Source organism: Gorilla gorilla, chromosome 9 (genome assembly GCF_029281585.2).
Source record: "Gorilla gorilla gorilla isolate KB3781 chromosome 9, NHGRI_mGorGor1-v2.1_pri, whole genome shotgun sequence".
NCBI classification, from domain to species: Eukaryota; Metazoa; Chordata; class Mammalia; order Primates; family Hominidae; genus Gorilla; species Gorilla gorilla.
This window is the reverse complement of record NC_073233.2, coordinates 31,435,556-31,461,052: the sequence shown is the minus strand read 5'-3', so window position 1 is coordinate 31,461,052 and position 25,497 is coordinate 31,435,556.

Below are 25,497 nucleotides of genomic sequence, written 5' to 3'. Positions count from 1 at the left end.
TAAGTAACTTATCCAAAGGCAGTAAATGGTAGAGACGGTTCGTAAATCAACTCTGATTCCAAATTCAGTATTCTTTTCTCTGTATGACACTACCTCTATGTTGGATTGCAAATTGTAAATTTAAACACTATCTAAAAAATGTAAATGTAAGTTATATTTCTTTCATGATTGAGTCAGAAAATTGAAACCAAAATCTTAAATGCCTAGTTTTATTTTATTTCAATCACCATTTGAAGGTTCAAGGACCTACGATTTATTTGGGCACAGAAATGCTTATTCAAAATCATTTTCAACTTGATGAAAGCAATAATAAATTTAGAATACATTAGATGGACTATTGAAAAATATAAAGAGATACAAAAACGGTATCTGATGTGTTAAGGACTACATTACAATGTGTTTTGCTAATTGTGTAATTGCAGATTCACTTACAAAATACATATTTTCCATATATTATCTGAAGTGTCTATTAACATTTTTTTAAAGAATAAATAATCTCTATGTGCCATTCATTAAAATCAAAATCCACAGAATTTCATTTTTATTCAGTTATTATTATTTTTCTCTAAGCAAGTTCTTTAAACCAATATAATCACCAGCAATTTTATGGGGGAAAAACAGGAATTGTGGAGCAACCAGCAAATTATCTGAAGGATTTTGTGCTATTTGAATTTGTAACAAGAGTCTGGAGGGACCCAAAGATGCTTGAACAAGCCATCTCAAGGCCTTCCGGGAACAATTTAAGATGTCATTCAGCCCCATTTTTCTTAGTCAAGGTAGCCCCCACGGGTTTCAACAAAAGAAAGACTATTGAGGAGAGATCCCCTTCTTTACAGATAAAAGGGAAAACCTCCTTTTACCAAATATATGCCCGCATATTATCTTCCTTTACACCCTCCCAAGAAAAGTCACAAATCACAACTCACACACACATGCACGCTCACGCACACACACACACACACAGAGCTTCATTTCCAGTAGAATGCTTTTAAGAAGAGCGTGTTTACCTTCACTATACAAAGATCCATCTGCAGGGTCAATAAAAAACACACTTTATTTTGAGGTCCTTGGACTATACTCAGTTTATGCAGTAGTTGGATATTTCCATTGGCTTTGTCCTTGCACCTCAAAATTCTGGCATGGAAAATATGAATACATTAACACTTTTTCCAGTTAATTATATTTTTACCTCTGCAAAGCATAATTAAGACAGCAAACTAAACTGGCCATAGCTAGTACCAGTAATTACTCTGTTTAAGTAAGAAATTAGGCAAGGAAAGAAAAACAAACACAGGCGATTCAAACACCCGTATAACCAGAAACTGTCAACGATGCTTCACTATAAGGAATCTGTGTTATTTCGTGTTGAGAGGCGTTCCCTACATAGTGCTAAGAACAAGGTGTTTCATAAAATAATATTACTAGTCATCATTCATTCTAATGTTCTTTCCCACTCCTGTTTGACTCAGAATGTATGAAAAATGTTTTGCATAATTTACTCTGAATCCTTGAATTCAAAACCTTTTCTTCAATATTACATCTTTTTTTTTTTTTGAGACGGAGTCTCGCTCTTTCACCCAGGCTGGAGTGTAGTGGCGCGATCTCGGCTCACTGCAAGCTCCGCCTCCTGGGTTCACGCCATTCTCCTGCCTCAGCCTCCCGAGTAGCTGGGACTACAGGCGCCCGCCACCACGCCCGGCTAATTTTTTGTATTTTTAGTAGAGACGGGGTTGTACCGTGTTAGCCAGGATGGTCTCGATCTCCTGACCTCGTGATCCGCCTGCCTCGGCCTCCCAAAGGGCTGGGATCACAGGCGTGAGCCACCGCACCCGGCCTCAATATTACTTCTTAAAATTAGAACCAACATGCCTACCTGTCAATGAGAGGAGAAGCAGAATTTAGCATGAAAGATGAAGCAATTACAGGAGATCTGGACTCAACCCATGATAGTTTACAACAAAGTTGTGATAGTGAATTTAACTCAGGGATTGAGTTGGTATAGGAATAGGCACAAAGGAATACAAAAGCCGCACATCACTTACTTTTATGTTAAAAGCTTAGTAAAAAGTAGAACTTTACTTGATTGTTCACAGTTTTTTTAACAAGAGGAATTCAAGTTTATTAATGTGTTTGTTTATTTTAATTACTTGTTAGTTGCCATCTAAAAGTTGATTATTTTCTCTTCCTGCCCTTCAATAGAATTATAATTGGATTTTTCTCAAGCATTTCAACCTATTATTCTAGATGCCTCAAATAATGTTTAGCCTCACATATCTCATAAGTAAATAAATACCATAATTTAAAACATTGTTTGCTAAAAAGACATGCTTATGACAAGGAAAAGCATCAGGGACTTAACTTCTACTCTGCTAATTATCTAGGTCTGAGGGTAGCAGAATAACATCGTAAGTAACAGGAAGATCACTTGAAAAATTGATATTAAGGTGATGGTAATGAGTATGGAGGAAATGTGGACAAATACAAGATCTATTTTGTAGGTATTTTGAGACTGTTTGTAGGTATTTATTTTGAGACTGTTCCACTGGCTTTTCCCAGTTACAGACTGGCAATGTTCTTCCAATGTTTATATTATTTCTACTTTAGGAATGTCTATAAGAGAAAGAAGCTAAAATGATTTGTAACTCCTCAAATAAAACAATGTATGTGATCTTAATGTCACTGTCACACTTCTACCTGTATTACTAGGAGATCCTGTCTCTACAGGGCATATAATTTATTGAACTGCAAACAGGTTCACAAAGTCTATACTGACCGTTTGTCTGTTTCTGAAACTCACAAAGTTTCTCTCCACCTCACATTTTCCTCTTGCCTGGAACACTGTCTTCTTCTCTTTTCATATATTAACTATTTATCTTACAGCTTTCAGCTTAATTTTTTTTTACAAGATAAGCTTTCTTTCATCATGCAGAAGAGTATTTTGGCTATAAATTCTAAGGTACAAGAAAAAACTATACAAATATTGTACTTTAGTTGGAAATTTGTTTATCACAGAGATATTGATCTTCAATTCTAAAACTAATATATGTTTATTCTAGGATTGAGCAAATTAAATATCATCAATAATAAAAGCCATATTTCTCACTATTGGAGAAGAGCTACAGATAGGAAAAGCAGAAGGTTAGTAAACTGTATAGTGTTAAATTTAAATTGGAGGTATCAGTATGAACACATGGTTTAAAATACACATACACATGCTGATATAGAAAAATATATATATTTGTGTCTGTCTATCACACGTATGTTCTTTCCTCCTCTCTTCTGCGAGAGATTCAAAGTAAAGACAGACACCGGTATCAATGAGCAAGCACAGTTAAGACATAGATACTGTTTTCTAAATATCAGTCACGAAAAAAAAAATACTTTTTAAACAGATGATTTCCTTAAAGAAATTGTTGACTGCAAGACCTGAGAAGGAAAATTAAAAGATTATCCTAGAAGCTCTCCTAGAAGTAGAAATGTAAAAACATGCTTTAAAAAAAAAAAAAAAGATATCAAAGGAGCATGTTAGCCAATGGGGAAGAGATCCAAATGCCTATCTGGAATAAACTGAGAAATAAAATTCACGTTAACCATAAGAACAAATTATGAAATATAAAAAATAAATATCTATAAGTCCAGAATGATATAAATAAATAAATGAATAATAAATAAATGTGAGAGAAAAGTTAGTTTTTCATAGAATTCTAATAAAAGTAGGTGAAATGATCAATACAGAAATTCACAATTTAAAAAATACCTCTTTGAAAGATAGAAAAAAAATTGTAATATACAGGATAACCACATATTCTTCAAGTATATTCTCATAAAATACTTTTTGATCATAAATGGAAAATTTTTAAGTTTACAATTCAAAATCCTAGAGGCCATAAACTCAACCAAGTAATTGAAGGTGGTTTCCTCTGTAATGAGATATATCAGCACTGTGTATCTCCAGATAAGATGCACTAAGAAGGCCTCACAATATATTTTGTGACATTTTTGCCAAATACACATTTCAACATGAATGACTACCAGAAAAACTCAAACTGAGAGGCATTCTAAGACATGTTAGACCAGCATTTTTCAAAAGTTTCAAGGTTATGATAGATTTAAAAAAATTACAAACTTTCCTAGATGGGAGGAAGCTAAAGAGGCAAATAACTATACTTAAGGTGTGGGATCCTGAATAAAATCCTGGACCAGAAAAATGACATTAGCGGGACAACTAGTAAAATTTGAATGAGGCCTGTAGATGTGTTAATAGTATTGTGTCAACATCAGTTATCTCCTTTTGATAATTATTCTATGCTTATGTAAGATGTAATATTTAAACTATTTTTTGCACCTTTTTTGTAAGTTTGAATTATTTTAAAATAAAAAAATGTCATTTTGTGGTCTTTGCAGTTTTTAGATGCAAACAATAGTTAACCTTATAGAAACGAAATCATAATACACAGTGATAAGTTACGAATTCAAACGTTAATTTGATAGATACATGCATGTGAGTATATTTATAGGTAAAGAAAGATAAAGGCAAAGTAGTACCGATGCACAATATTTACATAAAATAGAAAAGCAAAGTATATTTACAGAAAGGGTTTGAATTTATAATGCATTTTGTATATTAAATTATTATTTGTCTGTCTAAAAATCATTAGCTTATATATCACAGTAGTGCAAACTTTTGTTGTCATCTCTATCTCTTTTTAGCTAAGATCACCTCAAAATGTAACCTTAAAAGTAGTTATATAGATTTACATCAAATTATTTCTTCCTGTTTAAGGCAGTTGCCAGGGATAATGTCATTTTTTTATATTCGTTACAAAGTTAGAATAAAATATACTAAGGATCAAGAAAGCCAAACTGGAAATATATTGCTTATTTCAAGAATTCTACCACTAATATATTTATCAGACATATATTGATTAATTTAGATAACAAAAGGCGCCATTTTCTCAAACTTTTGATTGAGTTTGAATAGAAAAAATGCTAATAGAAAAAATGCTATTTTGCAAGCAATCAAAATCTCTGCTCAATTTTAGATTTGCAAAATACAAATATTGTGCTAGTGATATAATTTTTAATGGTGTGTTATATTTGAGAACTATAAGAGCACTGGGCCAACAGATTTTCCTTGATAAGATTTTCATATTCTTCTAGAACAATTGATGTGTTGTAAATTTTATTTAGGATGAATTACTTGACACCCACAATGGTTTCCTAAGGAATAATAAAATTAATTTAAAAATACTAGTATGCCCAACATCCCCTCATGATTAAAAACTCTCAACAGACTGTTTGTTAAAGGAACACACCTCAAAATAGGTAAGAGCCATATGTGACAAACCCAAAACCAACATTTTATTGAATGGGCAAAAAGCTCAAACCATTCCCCTTGAGAACTAGGACAATACAAGTGTGCCCACTCTCACGACTCCTATTCAACACAGTACGGGAATTCATAGCTAGAGCAATCAGGGAAGGGAAAAAAATAAAAGGCCTCCAAATAGGAAAAAAAAAAAAAAAGTCAAACTATCTCTCTTTGCTGACAATATGATTCTTTACCTAAAACTTCCTGGAGACTCTGCCAAAAGGCTCCTAGAATTGAAAAACAACTTTAGTAAAGTTTCAGGGTACAAAATCAATGTACAAAAATTAGTACCACTTCTATATACCAACAATGTCCAGGCAGAGAGTAAAATCAAGAACATGATTACACTTACAGTAGCCCCCCAAAAAATGAAGTAGCTAGGAATACAGCTAACCAAGTAGGAGAAAGATCTCTACAATAAAAACTATGAAACACTGCTGATAGAAATCAGATATGACACAAATAAATTGAAAAACACTCAATGCTCCTGTATCAAAAGAATCGGCATTATAAAAATGGCCATATTGCCCAAGCAATTTACAGATTCCATATTATTTTTATCAAACTACTAATAGCATTTATCATAGAATTAGGAAAAAATGATTATAAAATTCATATGGAACCAAAAAAAGAGCCAAACCAACCAAAGCAATCCTAAGCAAAAAGAGCAAAGCTGGAGGCAGCTCAAACTATACTATAAAGCCACAGCAATCAATACAGCTTGGTACTGGTCCAACAGCAAATATATAGACTAATGGAATAGAATAGAAGATTTGGAAATAAAGCCACACCTACAAACCTCTGATCTCTGACAAGGCCAACTCAAAGAAACAATGGGGAAGGGACTCCCGATTCAATAAATTATGCTGGGATTACTGGCTAGCCGTATTCAGAAGATTGAAGTTGGACCACTATTTTTCACCATATACAAAAATTAACTCAAAATGGATTAGAGATTAAATGTAACACCTCAAACTTCAAAAGTCCTGGAAGACAACCTATGAAATACTCTTCTCGACATCAGCCTCGGAAAAGAATGTTTGGCTAAGTCTCCAAAAGCAACAAAAAATAGACAAGTGGGACCTATTTAAACTAAAGAGCTTCTTCCCAACCAAAGAAACTATCAACTGAGTAAAAAGTATTTTCTTCTTTAATGTTTATACCAGTATTTTGGGAGAAATATAAAATGGGAGAAGATATTCAAACTATGCATCTGTCAAAGGCCTAATTTCCAGAATCTGTAGACAGGTTAAACACAGCAAAATGTGAAAAACATATAATCCCATTAAAAAAAAATGGGAAAAGGACATGAACAGACACTTTTCAAGAGAAGATATGCAAGTGTTCAACAAACATGAAAAAATATTCAGCGTTACTCACCATCAGAGAAATGCAAATCAAAACCGCAATGAGATATCATCTCACACCTCTCAGAATGACGATTACTAAAACGTCAGAAAACAGCAGATGCTGGTGAGGCTGTGGAGAAAAGGGAATGCCGATACACTGTTGGTAGAAATGTAAATTAGTCCGGCCACTATATAAAGCAGTCTGGAGATTCTGCAAAGGACTTAAAAATAGAGCTACCATTTGATACAACCATACCATTAGTGGTTATATATCCCAAAGGAAATAAATCATTCTACCAAAAAGACACACACACTTGCATGTTCATCACAGCACTATTCACAATAGCAAAGACATGGAATCAACCCCAGGTGTCCATCAGTGGTAGATTGGTTAAAGAAAATGTAGCATATATATACCATGAAATATTATGCAGGCATAAAAATAATGAAATCATGTTCTGTGGAAACAGTAGACACTGTGGACTATTAGAGGGTGAAGGGAGAGGAAGGTGGGTGAAGAATCTACCTATCAGGTACTATGCTTACTAACTTGGTGCTGGGATCCATATTCCAAACCTTAGTATCACGCAATACTCCTATGTAACAAATCTGCACATGTTACCTCCTGTATCTAAAATAAAAGTTAAAATAAAAAAAACTAGTATAAACATTGAATTAGAAAATAATTTCTACTCCAAAGGGAGGCTGAATATGATCTTTATAAGGAAAAATTTTTATGCCAAGTGCAAAAATTCTAACCTCAAGATATGTTCTAATAAGAATGAATTATTTAGCCAAAGGGTTAGCTACTTGTTACTAGCAATAAATTAAACTGTCTTAATAGTCATAGCATTTTAGACGTGAAAGGAACCTTGTATGTCATCTCAACCACTTTGAATTTACAGAAAAGAAACACACTCAGAAAGGTTTACTAACATACCTAGCTGGACATTAGAAATGTTGGCTTGTCATATCACGCAAAATAATATTTCTATTATAATAATGCTTTTCAAAGATTTTCATTGTGTCTTTTCCTTGTCCAAATTTCATAAGTCAATAGATACTCTCTTTGTCCAGCTTGGTTTAGAACTCATTTTACATCTTCAGAATAACTGATATAAAAGTGGAGATTTTATTTTAGAAACAGCAAGTGTTAAATATGGTGTTTTTGATTATGCAAATTTGAAATGGTCTAAGGCTGAGAGAGACAAATTCCTTTTGTTCATAAAGGAGAACAGTGAAGTTAACTGTCAGCACTGACCTCTTTTTCAATAATCTAATATTTAAAGCATTCTGTGCTATTATGGGAGATACAATTGTAAGGTTTTGGTTGCTACTCTTTGCCTAAACTGACAAAAATATTTTAATTTCTCAATATTAAAACACATATTTTTAAGGATTTATTTTTGTGCCAAAAATGTGCTAATTGGTAGAGGTATAATAGAGAGCAATTTAAACAGAGTGTCTGCCCGCTTAGAGTGTAAAGTCTAGTAGGGATCATAAAATAACAAAATAATTGGTTACAGTGTAATTTAATTTATACTCTGGTACACAAAATATATTGTATTGTGATAGTACATAGGATGGGAACTGAAATTAGTTCACCCTTGCTAAAATAATACTGCATAACAAACCACCACAAAACCCTGTGCCTTAATTTATATTTCTGTCTATGATGGAACAATTGATATTAGACTTTTAAAAATTGTATTTTAGTATTATTTTCACTTTTAATAGAGGCAGGGTCTCACCTTGTTGCCTGAAGGCAAATGTTAATAGCCTGGTCTTGAACTCTTGGGTTCAAGAGATCCTCCTGCCTTGGCTTCCCAAAATGCTAGGATTACAGGCATGAGTTACGGTGCTCAGCCGGCAACAGTTGATACTGAGGTAGCCCTCCCATTATAAGTGCCCACAAAACTGTATAAAATATGAGAAATGAGACAAAGATTTTAATAAATTGGACAATAATACCAAGCCCTTAAAAGGTCCAAGGAGAACTATAATTTGCATGGTGAATCTTCCCAAGATAGAGGGCCTTGGATAACAATCTAGGCTCCTAGCAATGTATCTTAACAAAACTTAAAACCAAGTATACACAAGCTCAAGGAGACCAGCCAGTAAATGAACTGCATATCATCACAAAACTAACCCTCTTCAGAAGAAAAAAAAAATCTAGAGTTTCTCCAATATAAATAAACAAGGTCCTGTGCACAATTTCAAAACATCAATTATGAAGAAATATCAAATGCAGAACATATACTCCTATCTTAAACAATTGAAATAAACAGGCAAAATAGAGAAAATGTCCATTGTTTAGGCATTAGACAACAGAAAGTATTGAATGAAATTAAATTATGTGATATTATTACTGTCTTTCTGAATGTAGGCATTTTATTATTCAGTGGGAGGTACATTAGTTTGGCAGTCTTGCTGAAGTAAGGTGACAAACATTAACATTCAAGGGCACTAGAATTTGTAGAGAAAAATACTAGAGAGGAGGAAGCTTCAGGGAGAAATAACTCCAAATATTTTCATGATATCTCTTGAGTTTTAGCTGAATTACACATTATACACTTACAGATTAAGATTACACAAGGCCAATCAAATATCAACTACCGGGTTCCTCCAAAATGAGCAATTCTTAGAATATACAAGGCTAGAAGATGTTCACATCTCATGGAGCTGAAGTGGTGGTCCAAACCCCAGAATGGTCACATCCTGATTATAGGGCTCAACTAGTTCACATCCTTTAAAGCATACCGTAAATATGCTCAAGAATGCAACTAAATACATGAAGATACAAAGAAGAGAAGTGTAATATGCAAAAAGGAAACAAATATAAAAAGAAATTATTTTAAAAATGCATGTTTTTATTCACTGGATGTTCTTACCAATGAATAGAACTCTGCAGAACAAAGGATTAGTGAATTCAAAGATTAAAAAATAAAAAAAGCATTTATCAGGTAATATTAGGCCCTATAAAACGTATGTAACTGGAGTCACAGTAGGATATGACTGAGAGCAAGAATAACAAAAAAACTGAAAAAATAACATTCATTTACTTTTTTTCAAATTTGATAAAAACCGTACAATCGCAAATCTAAAAATATTCAATAAAATTGAAGCAGGGTGATATTGACTCTGTGTCCCCATCCAAATTGCATATTAAATTGTAAACCCCATTGTTGGAGGAGGGTCTGGTGGGAGGTGACTGAATCAGAGCAGTGGACTTCCCCCTTTCTGTTCTCATGATACTGAGTCAGTTATCATGAGATCTGTTTTTTTAAAAGTGTGTAGCACTTTCCCCTTACCTGTTCCACCATATGAAGATGTGCCAGTTTCCCCTTCACCTTCCACCATGATTTTAAGTTTCCTGAGGCTTTACCAGCCATGATTCCTGTACAGCCTGCATAACTGAGTCAATTAAACTGTTTTTTTCTTTATAAATTATCCAGTCTCAGGTAGTTATTTATAGCAATGCAAGCAATACAGAAAATAGTACTGGGAGAGGAGTATTGGTATAAACATACCTAAAAATATGGAAGCACCTTTGGAACTGGGTAATGGGCAGAGGTAGGAATGGTTTGGAGGGTTCAGAAGAAGACAGCAAGATGAAGGAAAGTTTGAGACTTCCTAGAGACTTGTTAAATTGTTGTAATTAAAATGTTGATAGTGATAAGGACAATGAAGCCCAGGCTGAGGTGGTCTCAGATGGAGAAGAGGAACTTATTGGGAACTGGAGTAAAGGTCACTGTTGCTATGCTTTAGCAAAGAGACTGGTGGCATGGTGCCTGTCCTGTAGGATCTGTGGAACTTTGAACTTGAGAGTGATAATTTAGAGTACCTGATGGAAGAAATTTCTATGCAGCAAAGCAGTCAAGAAATTACCTGGATGCTTCTAACAGCATGTGGTCATATGCATGAGCAAAGATATGCTCTGAAACTGGAACTTAAATTAAAAGAGAAGCAGGGCATAAAAGGGTGGAAAATTTGCAGCCTGGTCATGGAAGAAAAGAAAAACTCATTTTCAGAGGAGTAATTCATGCCAGCTGTAAAAATGTGCAAAAGTGCAGAGAAGGCAAATGTTAATAGCCAAGTGGGGAAAATGCCTCAAAGCCATTTCAGAGACCTTCAAGGCAGCCCCTCTCACCACAGGCCCAATGGCCTAAGAGGAAAAAAATTTTTTTTTTTTTTTTTTTTTTGCCAGACGCAGGGTCCTGCTGTCCTGTGAAACCTCAGGACACAGCTCCCTGTGTCCCTGCTGTTCGAGCTCCAGCCATGACTAAAAGGGCCCTAAATTCATATCAGGCTGCTGCCTGAGAAGGTGCAAGCCAGAAGTCTGGGCAGCTTTCATGTGGGGTTAAGCCTGTGGGTGTGTAGAGGGCAAGAATTGAGGCTTGGAAGACTCCACCTAGCTTTTAGAGGATGTAAGGAAATGCCTAGATGTCCAGGCAGCAGTCTTCTGCAGGGATAGAGCCCTCATGGAAAATCTCTGCTAGGGCAGTGTGGACAGCCAATGTGGGGTTGGAGCCTCCACACAGAGTTCCCACTGGGGCACTTCATAGTGGAGCTTTGAGAGGAGCGCCACCATTCTCCAGACCCCAGAATGATATGTCCATCAATAGCTTGCACTATGTACCTGGAAAAGCCACAAGCACTTAATGTCAGTCGGTGTAAGCAGACAAGGGAGCTATACCCTACAGAGCCGTGGGGGCAGAGGTGCTCAAGGCCTTGAGGGCCCACCCTTTGAATCAGTGTGGCCCGAATGTGAAACATGGAGTCAAAGGAGATTATTTTGGAGTTTTAAGATTTAATGACTGCCCTGCTGGGTTTTATACTTGTGTGGTGTCTGTAGCCCTTCTGTTTTTGCTGAGTTTTGCCTTGTAAAATTGGTGTATTTACCCAATTCCTGTACCCCATGGTATCTTGGAAGTAACTAAGTTGTTTTTGACTTTATAGGCTCACAGGTAGGAGAAACTTGCCTTGTCTCAGATGAGAATGATCTTCGGACTTTGGAGTTAATGCTGGAATGAGTTAAGACTTTGGGGGACTGTTGGGAAGGCATGGTTGTGTTTCAAAATGTGAAAAGGACATGGGATTTGGGAGGGTCCAGGGACAGAATAACATGGTTTGTCTCTGTGTCCTCCCACAAATTACATGTCATACTGTAATCCCAAATGTTGGAGAAGGGACCCGGTGGGTGGTGATTGGATCATGGAAGTAAACTTCTCCCTTGCTGTTCTTATGATAGTGAGTAGTTTCTCACAATATCTGGTTGTTTAAAAGTGTGTAGCACTTCGCCCTTCACAGTCTATCTCCTGCTGTGCAAGGTAAAGATGTGCCTGATTCCCCTTTGCCTTCTACCATGATTATAAGTTCCCTGAGGCTTCCCTAGCCATGATTCCTATGCAGCCTGTGGAACTGTAAGTCAATTAAACCAATTTTCTTTATAAATTAGCCAGCCTCAGGTAGTTATTTACAGCAACGCAAGAACAGACTAATACATATGGTAAGCACAAAGAACCATACCAAGGCAGTTCATATGCAATTTGATAGAATCCAATCATAAAAAGAACACCATAAGATCAAAAATATAAATTATGTTCAAGGGGACAAATGTAAGAATTATTGCTCACATATGTAAAGCAATGCAAGGGGAAATGAAACAAAATTTCTTTAGATTGCTTAAAGAAAAAAATGTCAGTATGGAATTTTTCTCCAATTAAAAATATCATTCACGAATAAAATCGAAAAAATACTAATTCAAACACTGCTGAGGGAATGTTGCTATTAGATTTGCACATTAACAGATATTAAAGGAATAATCTCAGACTGAAAAATATAAATCAGTTGGAACCATTGATGTATGTAAAGGAATTAAGAAATTTAATACTGCAAATAAAAAAACATGTAACAATATAAATATATATTTTCTTTCATTAAAAAAGTATTCAAAATATAATGCAACCATTTCAAATTAATATAAAAATATTTGAGAATTTATGTCATACCGAATTTAGAAGTTTGATAAATCTTACTCAATGGATGAAAAGATAAAATAAATTAACTACATTATTAGGTTCTTACATCATATATTAAATGGTGTAATGTAGTTTAAAAGTAGACTGTGGTAAGATAAAGGTGGATGTTTTATTTAAATCCTAGAGCAATAGCTGGAAAATAGCATAAAATTTATAGCTAATAAGATAATAGCGAAGGTAGAAGAAAGATAAAAATTCTCAATTGATGCAATTAATTCAAAATTAGAAAAATGGGGAAAAAAGAACAAATGAGATGAATTTAAAAAACAAATAAAAGGACTAAGATTGAAGCAAAATCTTATCAATATTTATAGTACCTCTAAATTTTCTAAACATAAGATATGTTTCTGTGCTGCTATAATGGAATACCTAAGACTGGACAATTTAAAGATAACAGAAATGTATTTCTCGCAGTTCTGATGCCTGAGAAGTACAAAGTCAAGGTGCCAGCAGATACAGTTGTCTAGTGAGGGCAGCAATCTGCTTCCTACATGGTGCCTTGATGCTGCATCCTCTGGGAGGAGGAGCACTGTTTCCTCACATTGAAGAAGGCGGTAGAGCAAAAGAGATTATCTTCTTCAGTTAAGTGTTTTTCAAAGCACACCTAATCCCATTCACGACGGAGTCCTTATGGCTTGATCACTTCTTAAAGGCCTCACTTCTTAATACTACCATATTGTCAACACCTGAATTTTGGAAAGGACACACTAAAAACCTTAGCAACCTGTAACAACAAACTGAATAAAAATGTAGCACAACTATATGTTGTCTAAAAGAGAGGCACTTGAATATAAATTCAAAGCAAGAGTAAAAAGAAAAACTATATGTATTATACAAATAATTCTCATGAGAAAGTTTTAGTGTCTATATAAATATCAAAATTAAAATTAAAATTTATGCTCAAAGGCAGTATCAAGAAAATGAAAAGATAACCTACAGAATGGGAGAAAATATTGTAAAATGTATGACAGAGCACTTTTGTTCAGAATATATAAAGAATATTTACAACTGAATACTGAAAAGAGAACCCAATTTTTAAACAATGGGCCAAGAATCTAAACATACATTTCTCAAAGAAGATATAAAATGAAAAAAAAAAAACCAACAACACACAGACACACATGAGAAAAGTTGCTTAACATCATTAGTATGGATAGAAATACAGCTCACACCTCAATGAGATACCACTTCACACTCACTAGAGTGAGTGAGTGATAGTAAAACAAAACTAAACAGATTGATAATGATATGGGCTGTTAGAACCGTTGATCACTGCTGGTGGGAATTCAAAATGCTAGACAGGTTGGAGAAGAGTCTCTCAGGTCCTCAAGCATGATAGAGCTATCATATGACCCAGCAATTCTACTCCTATATACATAGCCAAGGGAAAAGAAAACATTCTTTCACTATCACTTACACATAAATGTTAAAACTGCATGATACATAAGAACCAAAGAAAGAAACAAATGACATGTCCATCAGCTGATTAATGGATAAATAAAATGTAGTATGGGCCCATACAATAGAATATTATTTGGCCATAAAAAGGAATGAAGTATGGATGCATTCTACAACATGGACAATCCTTGAAAATGTTAAGTCAAAGAAAACCAATCACAAAAGATTACATACTGTATGATTACCTTTATATAAAATATCTTCAATAGGAAAATCTAAGGAGACAGAAAATAGGTGTTTGCTTGGAGCTGAAGTACGAGATGGGGGTGAAGGGGAAATGCTAATAGTTAAAGGAAATAAAGTTCTTTGTTTTGTTTTTTAAGGTGATTAAATGTTTTAAAATTGATGATGATGTTACTGCTACATTTATCTAGGAATATACCAAAAACCATTGAATTACACAGTTTAAATGGTGAATTGCATGTTATGTGAATTATATCTTGGTGAATCTGTTAAAAACACAAAATTTGACATTAGAAATTACTTCAGAAATGCAAACATATACAACTGAACAATAAGAAGCACAACAATACTTTTCCTATTAGATCGTGAGAGTAAAATGAATTATAGTTCAACCATACATATTATCCGCTATCTATTAATAGTAGATTATTAATTTTTATAAAGATATTTAATATCAACCTTATATCAATTATAATATTGAAAGCAAGGTATCATTTATACATTGAATAAAATATGATAGATTATAACTAGAAAAGAGAGTAAGCACATTAAAACTATATCTAGTAAAGAAAGTACCAACAAACAAAAATAACAGAAAAATGACTTTTATATCAACCCTTCTCACCAGTATTTTAAAGGTTTTAAATAATGCAACAAAAAATAGAATAAAAAATTTATATAACTATTGGAAATGAGATATTGAGGTATAGAATGTATGTTTGCCCTAACTAGTCAAGAAAAACAATTGCAAAACTATGAAGTTATGAATGCAAAGTAAATATCTCAAATAACTATATCCAAAACATAAAAGGAAAATGCCTCAATTCAAAAAAACAAAATTATAAAACGTCTATGAAAACAGTTGATAAAATTTGAAAGATCTATATAGAAATATGTCAGTTATATTCTTATTACAGAATGGGAATACTTTAGATTTTATTATTTATTTTCTTTATTTTTTGAGATGGAGCTTTGCCATTTGCCAAGGCTGGTCTGAAACTCCTGCTCTCAAGAGATCCTCCTGCCTTGGCCTCCAAAAGCACTGGGATTACAGGTGTGAGCCACCGTGCCTGGCCTGTTTATTTTTATTTTTAAAATTAACTTATTATTTTAGAGATAGGTTCTCACTCTGTTGCCCAGGCTGGAGTACATAGCTCACTGTAGCACCCGGGCTCAAGTGATTGTTCTGCCTCAGCTTCCCCAGTAGCTAGGACTACAGGCAAGCTCCAATATGCCCAATAATTTTTTTTTTTTTTTTTGGTAGAGAGGATGTATCACTATGTTGGCCAGGCTGGTCTAGAACTCCTGGCCTTAAGAAATCCTCCTTCCTGAGCCTCCCAAAGAGCTGAGATTACAGGCAGGAGTCAGCACACCCCACCTATGTTTTACATACATCAGTACATTCCAATTAAAACTATGTGTGAAATGTAGTTGAGTATCCTAATTCTTATAATTAGTTTTCTTAAGTTTTATTATTACTTTACATAAGTTGTTTCTATACTTTACATGGATGAGCATATTTAAAGATTACAAGAATCAAGAATCAAACTAAATGGCAAATTATATACTCAATGTTCAACAAGAAAGTCTTTAAATCAAAGAAGGAATGTATTTTCAAACTCTTCATGGCAAAAAATGAAAAAAATCACTGAATTATATTACTCATATAGGAGGAAGTATACAAGCAAGAAGCCCAATAAAATTATTCTTAGCTATTATAATTTACATATATAAATTCAAACAATCTAATATTTTTCATGAAATTATCAGTAGTTTTACTGACTCACATCCTGTTGGGATAACAGGAAAGAAAATACATAAAAATATATGGGAAATATAAATCAGTGCAAACTTATTAGTAGATAATTTGGTAAAATCTTTCAAAATTTTGAAAATATGTATGCTATGATTTGAAATCTCATTTCTAGAAATCTGTACAAAACAAATGAGTAGGCAAGATATGTGTATCGTAAAGTGTATCAGCATTTCAATTTTAGACAAAAAAAGGAAATTAGAAGCAATCTAAAGCAGGAGTGTCCAATCTTTTGTCTTCCCTGGGCCATATTGGAAGAAGAATTGTCTCGGGCTACACACAAAATACACTAATGCTAATGATAGCTGATGAGCGAAAAAGAAAAAAAAAATCACAAAAATCTCAATGTTTTAAGGAAGTTTACAAATTTGTGTTGGGCTGCATTCAAAGCAGTCCTGGGCTGTGGGTTGGACAAGCTTGATACAAAGTTCATAACAGGTAAACTTTACAATGGCATATTCATCAATCACTAAAGAAAAATAAGTACTAACCTGGATAATTTCAAATATTTTTAAAACAAATATCAGACCTAAAGCATAAATACATTTTTAAAATACACCTCTGTATGAATGTATAAAATTTATCACACAATCATTGGGTTTCAAACTATATACATATAATTACACACGCACACAGGCTCACTCTTGCTGGCACACACAAACGCTATGTTGTCGAAACAACTTATTTAGAGATTGCAGATTAGAAAGAATGCATGATTGACTAAATTCTACCTGGCAAATCTAATAAACATATTTTACTTATTTTTTCTCACAATATTTTGTAAAAATATATATAATATTTAACATAGTTTTTATTGAATGCTCATTTGTTAACAAAAATTTATCTTACCCACTAATTTGCACTCCTTAGAGTGCATAATATTCAGTTATGTGAAATATTCACTATTTCCTGTTGAATTTAACCCTCACAAATTTACACATGTATTCTATCACTTTAGCAGCTGAAGTCATGTGAGTTGTTGAAGCCTGTAAAACTTGAGTGTTACAATAACTACACTATTTTTTCCACATATCACAGGCTACAGCAAAGCACGACCTCAGGAGGCTTTTACTTTTCCACCTCCATCAGGTTTCTTGCCAGTTTATCCTAATTAAAACGATTTAATCAAATGTAGTAAATTTATTCTGTAAAAGATAGACAAAATAATTCTCCTAAACAGATCCGTGTCCCTGAGAACATCCCTCCTATAAAGAGATTATGGAACTCACAATGATCCAAGTACTTCATAACAAAAATGTTTTTAATGGACATTATAAAACTTAACCACACCTTGCATTATACAGATTTTGGTTGCATCCAGCTTTTGTATAAGAATAATTAATGTCACTTTCCTATCACAATTAGATTTTTGTTGGCATAGGTTAAACATTCTTAATATTTTATCACTCATTGTCAAAGCAAAGAAAGCATAAAGCTACACAAAGAGTAGAATTGTTTTGTTCCTGATATATATTATCTATCTCTGAAAGCTTTAACTTATCACTCAGATTGTGATTTAATTAATATTGGCTAATATTGGCAGAGATATTACCAATTGAATCCCTAACTCATCCATTTAATTGTAGCAAGTTCATGTTATGAAAAACAGTAGGAAAAAGTGTTTTCTTATTTACATAAAAGTGGATAGAGCCAAGAAAAACTGTAACAAGTTCTAAGTGTCTACTTTGACAGCCAGGATTAAAAGTAGGTGCTCATATTTGTTTTCCACTAATATACTTTAAAGGGAAAAATCCAAACATACCACACACATGCACACAAACTAATTTGAGTCCTTTAAAGAAATATCCTCCCAAAATTACTCTGCTCCCTTCTTTTGAACGTCTTGTGGAAGCGACATTTTTAAAAATGCACTAGAGTAGTGGAACAGAATTAGAAGTGGATCTGTGCAAGAGGTGAGGAAACTAAGATGTGTTTTCAGTGGTACTGCTGAGAAATATGCCTCTGCATTCATTTAAATCTGTTAAGAAATTTGGTGGTAAATGTTTTTAGTTGTATTTGTTGTCATAGAAAGTGTATGTTGTCCTCTAATCTTGGCAAATGTTTCCATTTTCTAGTACAGAATATGTATTTGTATGTGTATCATAAAGAAATATGTATTATATATTTGCTATGTGTTATATTATACACACACACACACACACACACACACACACACTCTCTCTCTCTCTCTATATATATATATAAAGACAGGGAGAGAAACTGCCTTTCAAAGGTCCTACCTCTAAACACCATGAAGTTGGGGATTAGATTTCAACATATGAATTTTGGAGGGACATAAACATTCAGTCCATAGCCATAACTGAGATGTACTTACAGTAGAAAGTATATTATTGTGATCAGAATTAATTTTAAGATCAACAACTACGATTATAAAGATATATTTCACATTTTAAGCAAATGTAGCAAAATCGTATTCACAAATCAATTTTTTCAATCTTTTAAAATTATTTTCCAAATTGGCCTCTAAGAGATATGGGCACTGGCCAGGCATGGTGGCTCATACTTGTAATATCAGTATTTTGGGAGGCTGAGGAAGGAGGATCTCTTGAGGCCAGGAGTTCAAGACCAGAGTGGTCAACACAGGGAAACCCCATCTCAGCAACAAATATAAAATATTAGAATATTAGCTAAGTGTGGTGGTGTACGCCTATAGTCCTAGCTACTTTGGAGGCTGAGGTAGGAAGAGCTCCGGAATTTGAGGTTATGGTGAGCTATGATCACACTATTGCACTCCAGCATGGATGACAACAGTGAGACCCTGTTTCAGAAAAAAAAAATATATATATATATATATATATATGTACATATGTATGTATATGGGCACTGTATTCATTAACTCATAGTAATTCATATTTCCCTATTTTATATTTTATTCAGCTTAATCATTTAACTTAATATAGTTGTATCTGGATGACTTCTATTGTTTAAAAATATTCAACATGAACCAGTACACTTCTCAAAAAGTTTTATTGTTGATTTTATATAAAGAACATATACGTGTATACATTATAATATATATCTACATTTTTAAAATAAAGAATGAAAGGTGTTGACAGTTTTTACTACTGCCTGGATTAAGTTTCACTATAATCTACCACTTAGTTTATTACAATAGCCTTCTCAAAAGACCAAATAGATAAGTAGGACCAGATCCAACTTTAAAGCTTCTGCACATTGAAGAAAATAACAGAATCAAAAGGCAATCAAAGTAATGATTTTAAATGTAGTTATATATGCAACTCTTTGCTCAAAAACATCTACAGTTTTCTATTTCATTCAGAATAAAAGACCAAAAGTCGTAATAAACAGCCTATCTGGCCATGCATTATTGTACTCATCATAACCTTGGACTCTTATCTTTAGGGCTCTCCAACTCACTCATTCTACTGTATCAGATTCCACCCTCATACTTCCTATCTGCACTTCCAACTTCAGTTTCCACATACTGCTTACCACTCTTTGAGCTGCTATTTTTCTTATGACTTGTTGACTGTGCATTCCTCCCTAATTCTTAACATTCACCAAAGATTGTAAACTCCATGAAACCACTGAGATCAAAAGATTGTGACTGTTATTTCCATAAGTGTATAGACAGAAGTGTTTTGTATCACTTGAATCTATCAAGTGTTAGGTAGATCTTGAATGAATCAATGGAAGGTATGTGAATAAATTAACATTTTAAAGTATTTCTGTTACGCTTCAGTATGCTGAATAATACACTTATTTTGGCTATATTACATATTGCTATTTGAAATAAGTTAATGGAAAAAGATGAATTAGGTTAACTTGGAATTTAAGTTTTTAAATAAATAACAATTTATAAGGGCAAGTAATAATATCATTTTGTACTATTCTAACCACTTTAGACCTCTGATACATACGCATCTTTATGAGATAGGAATCAGCTGCCTGTTTAATTTAAAAACGGTCTTTGACCAGTGATCCTTGGTGAAGCCTACATTTAACATGAGGAAAAATATTTTTAAATTGAATTAATAATTAGTATCTTAAAAGTTATCATGGTATTAAAATATGGTAGAATGTGCTGGTACTCCGTGTTGTGTAATAATACACTTTTTAAAGACATTGCCATTAAAATTGTGATTTCTTCTACACATTCCTGGTGTTTTATAATTAAGGTACTCACCTGATTCTGTAGCTTGATTTCTATGGGTCCTAGAAACAAGATGTTACATTAGGATTTCATTAGGTGCCAAAACAACTACTTATAAGATGTTCTAAGTTCTGGTTCTGTACCAGTTAAAGAGAAACCCTTGTGAAAAGTGTCTGCTGTCTTCCAGAGACTAAACTGTAATTTACTGATATTTCTTTTACCTAGTTCACAACAATTAAAATGTAAATCACACAGAGCATGGTCCTCTCCCTCCTCCATGACATGCAGGATGTAGCCTATCCTAGGTCACAAGCCAAGATGAACTTCTTATTTTATACTGAATTATTAATGCAGAACAAAACAGATACCATTATTTGTATTGCTAAGCACAACATATAAGTTCACTCAAGCCAGTTGGCCAAACTTAAAGGCTATAATTATTCTTAAACCACATCCTATAAGTAACAATGAGAGATTTTGATGAACAACTGAACCACTAATAAAATCCTTCACAGCACTCAAATCTACTGTTTCTGTGACAACTAACCAATCATTCAAAATCTGAAGATTAAGAGGTTTTCTTCTTTTTCATGCATAAATTAGATTTGAAGTTAATAGCCTCTGTTTTCAGAGAAATGAACCAATCTACACATGGGATGAGGCTTGGAAACCTCCTCAGACATATTTCAGAAAAAAAACTTCTGTACAGTTATTGGAAATGGGAAATACTTTTCCACAATTACAGAACTTCTTTGAACCCAGTGTATTATTCTGTTTTCATGCTGCTATGAAGAAATAACTGAAACTGGGTAATTTATAAAGGAAAGAGGATTAAATGACTCACAGTTCCGCAGGGCTGGGAAAGCCTCAGGAAACTTACAATCATAGTGGAAAAGGAAGCAAACACATCCATCTTCACATGGTGACAGAAGAGAGAAGAATGAGAGCTGATTGAGGGAGGAAGGCCCTTATAAAACCATCAGATCTCATGAGAACTCACTCCTATCAGCAGAAAACCATTAGGGTAATCTAGCTCCTGATTCAATTATCTCCCACCAGGTCCCTCCCACAACACCTGGGGATTATGGGCAGTACAATTCAAGATTGAGATTTTGGTGAGGACGTGGCCAAACCAGATCACCCAGTTTCTGTGACTTTAGAATGAATAACTTAAGGCTTAAATGAGATATACTACAGAACTGCAGATAGAATTATAATTCATATCAAAGTGAAAAAATAACATTAGGTATGTGATATGATTTGGATTTGTGTCCCATGCGAATATCATGTTGAGTTGGAGGAGGGGCCTGGTGGGAGGTAATTGGATCATGGGGGTGGGATACTCCCTTGCTGTTCTCAGGACATCTGATAGTTTAAAAGTGTATGGCGCTTCCCTGCTCACTCACTCTCTCTCCTGTTGCCCATAAAAGAGGTTCTTGCTTCCCCTTCACATTCCATCATGATTGTAAGTTTCCTGTAGGCCTTCCAGTCATGATTTCTGTTAAGCCAGTGGAACTGTGAGTCAATTAAACCTCTTATTTTTATAAATTACCCAGTGTCAGGTAGTTCTTTTTTTTTTTTTTTTTTTGTATTTACCTAAAACTTTATACACTCAAATTGGCACCAAAACCTGCCCCCTCCCGGGACCCCATCTAGAATGCCCTGGAAGAGCTGGAGGTGGCTGATGGATGTGTGACCACCCTCAGCACCCTGGGCCTCAAGCCTGCCAGGCTGTGCCAGGCTGTGCACCAGTGGCCCCCTGACCCTGACCCTAGCCCAGCTGATACCTGCTGCTCCGTCCCCCAGCCACAGGGCAGGTAACCAGTTGGTAGCCAGCCTGGCTGTGCCCAGTAGCGGTCCGAGCCCTGGGGACACCTGAGGTTGAGAGTGGCCCCCATCTGTGGCCACACTGCTGACTGCACACACAGAGTGGCGTGAGCACTCTCATTGCTGCTGTTGAGTTCAGCTTTTACCAGCCTCAATCCGGAGGCTCCATCCCAATACAGAGGCCGGGGTCTTGGCAGAGGCCCAGCTGGGGCTGGGCCCTGGGTTTCGAGGTAGTTCTTTACAGCAGCATGAGAACAGATTAATATAGTATGTCAAAGACAAAAACAAACAAAAAAACCCTAAGGGAATTGACTTTACTATGGCTATTGCAACAGGGTGAGGATCCAATGTCCAAAACAGAGTGTTCCTGGGGGTGGTTTTGCCTTATCCTTTTATAGAAATGAGTGTACAAGTTAAAGGAAGAGTGATTTGCAGGGGAAATTTCAGTCAGTCACTAAAGAGAAAACTTTTATTGCTGGTTCAGCTGGTTCAGCTGGCTCTATTTGTCAGATCAGGCAAAAGGAGAGAGGGCTATATTTTGCCTTGTCACAGGTGGAGTCATTTGTGAATCTTATGAGAGTCATGAGAAAGTGTGTCCACCTATTATACAAATCATCTGGAGAGCTATTTCCTGAAACACACAATGGTGGGGGATTTCATAACTATCATTTTTCAGAAGAATAGGGTTCAGGTAATGTTCAATATTGTCAGGTACACAGTGCCCTTATTTCCATTATATGTAAAATTTGGAAAATAATGCACCCCTGTCGTGGAGATGTTATGATTGCACTGTGCCAAGTACACAGATAGCATTTTATATTACTTATTCATTATTATCATTGGGGCTATTTTTATGTCATTACTTTAGGAAATTAGCTGCTGAGCTAGCACCTCTTTTTCCTTCTGTTTGCTGATAGGGCAAGACATAAACTCTTCGCTTATTTTGCCTGTGTGGGCTGGGTAGTGTCTTTCTGATAGATTCACTCACAGAGCTTCTGTGACATGCAGTTGCCTGGTTGATGCTGACCTACCAAATATGAGGCACTAGACAGTTGCCAAAAATCTATAGTTCTCTGAGTACCCAAAGCTACTGAGTATAAGGGAGTATCTACCCAGAACTTCATTTTATTGATCTGTGGCCTAGAAATTTATCCACATTTATTTCCCTAGGTGATCTGGTCTATGAATTTGAAGTGTGTATGTTATGAGAAATCCTGACTATGTAGAGTCAAGGAAATACATTAATAAGTAAATGAGGCTCACTTTATAAGTATAAATCATTATGATTCTGTTTGCCTGCACCCTATTTGTCTATGGTTGTCCAATCCAGAAGTAACACTTTCTTTATACACGCCTATGAAATTCAGGCTGAAATTACTCCGAAGAACAATTTTCTTTTAATGACTTTCTTCCCAAATAATATTCATCTTTAAAACTTCAGTTTAAAAATGGATAATGTAATGTCACACACGTACCATTTTCTTAGCTGCAATTTTCAAAAGAATGAGTTCCTTAAAAATAATTCTCAGAAAAAGTGACTATAATTTGCAACAAATTAGCTTAGGCATAGTTTTAAAAATACAGTGTTTAATCGTTACCTGCCTTTTTATTGGCTCACATGTGAAATGACATTTATAGCATCTCCCACTTATTAGACCTTCAGTTTCAGGAAATTCAGGCTACTCTTTGGGGAATTATCATGAGTAAAGACCCTCATTCTAACATAACCCTTAATCACAACATAGAACGTGTATCAGCCCCATGATTCCATACTAAATCATCAAATCACTTTCCAAGTAGAATTTATGTATTTATTTAAAGTTTTTCTTAAGATATAAAATTTTATTATACACATGAATTGGAAGAACAGCAGTCAATAATACATACACGTTTAAACTTTGAGTTGCATTAAAACTAAACTGAAAATTGGAATAGGATGTTCTGCGTTCAAGTTACTGTCCTGTCATTTACAGGTATTGTGACATTGGACAAGTTAGTTACTCTCTATGCATTTCAAATATTTTTAAGGATATTCATGTCAGAATATAATATGTACAAATCATATAAATAATAAAACATAATGATAATGTGAATAGTATCAATGATGCTTGACCCATAAGTGTTGCTGCATAATAAATTTACCTTTCCATGGTGTCAGTAGTCATATAATACATATTAATTCACTCTTTCATCCAACATATAATTAATGAATGACTATTACATACCAAACAGTTCCCTTGCCTTCACTGGGTGAATTTATAAAAATATGCTTAAAAAAGAATTATTTCTATAAGCAGCTAATAAAATGTCACATATTTTTACATACTCTTAAAATTCTTAAGCTACTCTTGGGAATAAATATAAGAAAGGGAATTGTGTATTATAAAGACAATATAGAAGACAGGACAGATATATTGGATATGTAGAGAGCTAAAAGGAAGTTGAAACAAAAACACTTTGGAATTCAAAGGAAGTTTGAGTTGACTATCAGAATGTTAGAGGGTGTAATAAATCTACATTTGTCTAAGAGAAGGCTAATTTCATCAGGTTATAGCATTTTTGTAAGCACTAGTGAGCTCTGGCATGACGTTGCCATGCAGTGAGGTTAGGTTTATGTCCCTCTGTGTTTTGGAAGGAAATAGGATTTCTAGCTGCTGCTTTTGAACAGGGAGAGAAGCTAATTTATTTGGTCATGGATACTGTGGTAGCCACAACTATGGATTTATAAATGAATCTGGAGAAAATTGATATTTTTATTATATTGAGATTTACCATTGAACAGAGTATGTTTCTCTGTGTACTTCAATGCTGTTTACTTTCTTTCATTGACATTACATTTTTCAGCATATAAATCCTATACATACTTTCTTAGATTTTTGCCCAATTTATTTTGGTTTCATTGGAAATGTTTTTTTAAACATTGTATTTCCATTTACATATACAAAAATAAAATTAACTTTTCTGTGTTGACATTGTATTCTATAATTTTCACTTATTATTAGGAGATTTTTGTTGTTGTTGTTTCATTTGGTTAGAATTGCCTACATAGACACTCATAATATCTGTAAATAGAGACACTATTTTTTTCTTTCTAATCTGCTTAACTTTGTTGTTGTTGTTGTTACTTTGTTTAATTTGACTGGTGAAGATTTCCAGTATAATGTTAAATGAGAGTGGTAAATGTGGACATTCTTCTCTTGCTACCAAATTTAGAATAAACAATTCATTTCCTAATTATTGTGATGTTCATTGTAGCATTTTGTAGATGACATTTATCTATAAAATAATAATTTCCTTGTATTCCTACTTGCTGAGAGTTT